Genomic DNA, 5,862 nt, shown 5'->3' with positions numbered 1-5,862 from the left:
GTACATCTTCCAATATAAATAATTCAAATCAGAAAATTAAAAATTATCATATTCCATAAACTTTCTGGTCAGGACAGTCAACAGTCATCTTATTGATCAGAGATTTAATGAAGCAAAGCATACTCACTATAGGTGCTTAGAGCAGAAAGTACTTTACTACAGAAAAATAAGGACAGGAAGATTTCTCTCAGGAAATCTCTAGGTGCTGCCATCACAGGAAAACTTCTGCCTATAGTCTCAGTTACCCACAGCACCAAAGGAAGTGATCCTCAAGAGCATGCTCAAAAGTCAAAGGCAAAACATCACCACAGCCACCTCCAGCATTCACACAACTGCCTGCCAACATTAACAGAGGAACACTGGAATCTCCTGCCTTCCACCTTCCCAATTTCAAATAGGGGCCTCTCATGGATGGAATATATGAGTATTCTTCAGACCAGGGAGGCCAGTGTCCAGATTTATTCTCTCATACAGGAAAACTTGGGAGAGCTGGAATAAGATCCCAAATAGCATCTTATGTAACTTATCAATACCTTCCTCTGGTCTGGGCACTGTATCCAGGTCTAGACTCAGAGATAAACAGACAGATGCAGGCTCCAACTGCACAGAACACACAGTCCAGGGGCAATTTTCCTCAAAAACAGTACAGCCCTTGTGAGCAACAATGACTAAGCCTAATGTGGTTTTTAGAGATCATCAAGGGATCAGAGATGAGCAATTCTTACCCAACTAATGGAATAAGCCAAGGGGAATTCAGGGAAGATCTCCCAAGAGTTATTTACACACACACACACACACACACACACACACACACACACACACACACACACATATCTGACTAAAGGAATCACCATGTAGCCCTAAGGAAAAGTATGCAGAGAGTGAAGTTCCAGAGTATTAGGATCAGTTACCACAGAAGCCCATGTCACTAGAACTAGCTGTCCCAAACCCAAAATTAATTTTGGGAGAAACCCTATAAGGCATCAATTTATATTTTTCCAAAATATTGAGATTATTATGGTGTGCTACAGGACACTGGAAAGGAAGCAACATCTGAGCCTTCCATTTAAAGACCTGCTTTCCAAAAAGGATTAATGCAACCTGAGTGTCCTGTGCCAACCCACTGTGCTCATGTTTTCAATTAAGCCTTAGTGTGTGTATGTGGCATGCAGGGTTTCCCCTCATCTTTTTTCATTTCATTACTTGTGAATTACTTTCAAATCCTGACACCTTCAAGAAGTCCTAGGGAGCTATATGTTAATAAAAGCATTTCCAAATGGACAGTAGGTGGGTAGGCAGTGAATTAATTGGAAATGGCAGAGTACTATGCTTTAAGAAAACCCCTGCCATTTCTACTTTTGTGATATCCCTGCTGGACAGAATTCTTAATGTTCTATTTTTTTAGAAAAGCTAATATTACTGAGACACAGTATTCCAGAGAGTTTGCACATGGATGCAATTAATAAAGGTCCATGCCTGCTTCAAATCATTTAACCTGGACTTTCACATGGACAAAGGACAGTCACCTTAAACAATTACTTTTACATAAATTCACCCCACATTGATTTAAGCAAAAGAGGAAATTTAAGGTCACTGTGACAAAGAAGACAAGGGATTTCTTGTTTCAGGCATGCAAGAATCAGAACTCACACAGTGCCAACAGAAATCTGTCTCTCAGCTCTGCTTCCTCCTCTCTTGGTTTGTTATAAAGCATGGGCAAGCCAGTAACTCCAGCCTTTCATTGTTCCAGATTGGCAATGCCAGGCAAAAATGATAACTCCTCCCTGAGAGTTCTAGCTAAATTCCTAGAGCTGGTGCTCATTAGGCTATCCTGGGTCATGACTCATCCTTGATCTATCTGTGTCCAAGGGAATGAAGTACTCTGATTGGTCAGACCTAGGTCACCTGTGCCCATTTTAGTTATCCCCATTAGAAGTACATAAGTGGAAGGATGCACATATATACTGCACAAGAGATCTGCTACAATTCTTTTTTGTGTGTGGTACAGGGGATTGAACCCAGGGCCTTGTGCATGCTAGGCAAGCACTCTACCAACTGAGCTATATCCCCAGCACCTCTAAAATTCTTAAATAGAATAGTAGCTTACTTGTGTTTGTTAACTATGTCTCAGGTGCTGTGCTAAGTGCATTTTCTCACTGAGTCTGACAATCATCCTATGAAATTGATAAGATGATTATCCCCATTTTAAACATGAAGAAACCAAGACCTTGGCCATTCCCCCATGAGATCACCTTTTTCAGGTTGTCATTATCCTCTTCTTTGTCCAGCACAAGACACAACAAAGCAAAGACACAAAGGACAGGCATTCCTCAGGGAGAACTCAGTTTGTTTAACTGTCTCTCTTGAGAATATGAGTTTACCTCTTGTACTGAATAGACCTATTCTCTTTTGCAGGCTTTGGGGACAGGGTATCTTCATAAGAGAAAACATAGAAGGAGGTCAGTGGGACAAACTGAAAACAGTGACCCCATCACTATCATTTATTTTGAGGCCAGAGCCAATATTCACTTTCTCTCTCCTCCATTCTTCATTAAATCCCTCTCACCTTTGACTATGACCTCAACAGATCTGGGTGACTTTCTAAAAGCAGAAGTTTCACTCAGAGGGTAAATGATTGCATAATTTGGCCAACTATACTAAATTCCCCTCCAGAGTGCTTACTCCATACCGAATTCCCAGCAGCAATGAATGAAAAAGACTGTTTTCCATAGCTTTTCCAGAAGAGTCTGTGGTCCATGATGGCATCTCTGTATAATTTTGATTTTAAATTATCTTATTATGGGTGAGATTAAGGGTTCTTTAATACACTTAAAAAGTCCATTTGCCAGTCAGGTGTGTAAACTCAGGGGGATCATGAGTTCAAAGCCAGCCTCAGCAACAGTGAGGCACTAAGCAGTTCTGTGAGACCCTGTCTCTAAATAAAATACAAAATAGGGCTTGGGGTGCAGCTCAGTGGTTGAGTCCCCTGAGTTCAATCCCTGGTACCAAAAACAAAAAAACAAAACAAAACAAAACAAAGAAATCCATTTGCCATTTTTTTCCTGTGGTCCTTCTGTTCATATCCCTATTAAATTTTTAAAGGGGTGTTGATACCTGTCTTCCCTATTATAGAACCTCTTTTAATTTTACAGGTAGTCACCTACTATAATAAAATTGCAAATGTTTTTTTCAAAGCTGTAAGGATAAAGAAATTGAATGAATGAGACACATGGCTATGTAAATAGTGTAAAAAGGAGTAATTTTTGTATCTATTTGGGGGTTCATGGGACCAAGGCAGGGTCCTCACTACAAAGAAGAGTTTATTGATCATGTATAACACTGGAAGCAATTGAGGATTGAGTTTGAAATTCATGAAAGAGTTTGGGGCTAGAGGCATAAATTGAGAAATTTCAAGCTAGAGTTGTAATTTGTGGTGTTTAAAAACACGAACCTGCAATTATCAACAGAGTAGAAGTAGGTGGTATAAGCATTTAGTGGCAAATGTTATACATGCAAACATACTTTACATGCTGAGCTACACCTGTGCTGCTTCTCTGACCTAAATCTTCCTTTTTAATTGACAGCCACACCCTTTAGAGCAAAGAACATCTCTGCTACACTTTAGCCATATAACATGTCTAACCATTGAGGGAGACTCACTGAGTTTTATTACAATTCTTTCTAAAGAGAAATAAGAAAAAAAAATGGGGTCATATATAAAGCAACATGCCAAACCATTACAATGTCATCTGGGAAATTGGAAAAATTTAATTTGAAATTCTGGGAAGTTTAAAAAAACTGAATTCAAAAAAAGAAGAATTAGATCCTTCCCAGAAACCAGAGAAAATCTGAAGCACTGTGTGGTGCAGGAACCCCTGCATGTTTTGTTTGCAGCCATACCCTCTTTATTTCCAAATGCCTGGAGTTTCCGCTTTTACTGCTGAGATGCAAGGTAGTCAGAATGCCAGTGTGATTGGGGGTGGAAGAGATCTGCTAGCAGAGAGAACCAGGTTGCTGGAGTCCTGGAACCATATTCTCCCAACATCTGGGGTTGGTAATTAAACCTCTCCCAAGTGGACAGTTGTTTACATCAGTCTAGTGATCAGGTCTATCTCTGGGCAAAATATTGTGCATTTCCAAAAAGCATTACAAATATTATATGGTTCTTTGAATATGTTATTTCAGGGCAGAGCCACTTATTTTCATCCTATCATTAAAATAAGAATAGTGGAAAATTCACAGACATGTGTCATACAGAGAAACTGCACTGGGGAGGTCAAGACTTCTCAATTCTAGTCTCTGTCATAACTTGGCATGAATGTGGGAAGGTTAGATGGAATGTTTTTATAATTGAATAAAACTCATGTTAGGAAGGAGAAAGAGACATTTACAAGCTATCTAGTTCTACTTCCTTGATTTGCAAGTACAGAAATGAAGGCACAGCTCTGACTGAGTTCTCTTTGGGAAATCAACCTCCTGCCAAGAGCATGCATTATGGTCTGTTTTCTGCCACCAGATTAAGAGAAAAGGAAACTGTCTCCACACAAGTGTCCTGTAATGCCAATGACTGGACAAGTCTGCTGTATTCTTGAGTGACAAGTTAGCAAGTTCATCTGGCTGCAGATCTGAAAACTCATTCTATCCCATGGCTCACCTGAGTTAACTGTGATCATTCATCTGAATTGCTTGGATCCATTTTAGGAGACAAAAGAAGGGGATACTATTGATTCATTCCTCCCAAACTCCAACAACCTTCAGCCATGGAAAACCAAATAGTCGTGTCAAAATACAGGTATCCAGAAAAGTTCATATGAACACATAAACACCCACATGCTCATTAGCCATGACATATTTTGGAGTAAATAACCACCCCTGGTAAAAAATGGGGCCCTTAGAAGAAGGGGACATAGCCAGGTTAATTTTCATGAATAACTGAAAGAACAGAAATGAGAAATTAAAATACTGAACAGGAATGCAACCACACTGGGGCACCTTGGAGAAACTAGAGAATACAATTCTCCAAAATCATACCAACCCCAATATTTTATCCAGAAATATTTTCTTCTCTGAGAATACACACAACCTTACTTAAAATCTGTTTGCTCCCTATTCTGCCATTAACTAGCTGTATAAACCTGGACACATTACTTCACCTTGCTAAGCTTAGGTTTTCTCAACTGTAATACAGATTTACCTACTATTTATTTGTCCCTTTACTAGTACCAGGCACTGTACTGATAAAATAGAACAATGCACATTGTGTAGGGTCTCCTCCTTCATGAATGAGGATGCCACATGCATTTAGTGACTTAAACTTCACAATAATTCTGAGATAGCTGTGATTATACCCATTTCACAGATTAAAAACTGAGGTACAGTGAAGTTAAGTAATTTGTTTGAAGTCACACAGCTAATAAGAAAGGGAGATAGGATTTAGACTCAACCATTTTGATACAAGAAATCTCTTCTACACTTCTCCCTGGTGTTTCACTACACTTTAAGGACAAAGGTCAATGAGGATATGTTTAGAGACAAGGGGAAAAGATATTACTTCTTAACTACTGGGCTAGGTTGCCACTCTAGAGCCCACTGGACTCCAGAGCTCAGGCATTTAACCCGAAGAGGGCCATGAGTAAACAACATGTATTCACTCTCAGAATAAAGAACTTTTCAAATCACAGAGTATCTTACTGTCTGCAGTAATTAACATACATACATCCAGAAAAAGATGTGTGACACACACATGCAGGACACAAAACCCCTTGAACCAAAGGGAAATGTAGGAACTTATTTGACACTGATAAAGGCTGTGTACTTGCTTCCTGTGACTGCTGTAAAAAATGACCCAAGTTAGGTGGCTTA

Source organism: Sciurus carolinensis, unplaced genomic scaffold (assembly GCF_902686445.1).
Source record: "Sciurus carolinensis unplaced genomic scaffold, mSciCar1.2, whole genome shotgun sequence".
NCBI lineage: Eukaryota > Metazoa > Chordata > Mammalia > Rodentia > Sciuridae > Sciurus > Sciurus carolinensis.
The sequence above is the reverse complement of the archived record's forward strand: the minus strand, read 5'-3'. Positions refer to the sequence as shown.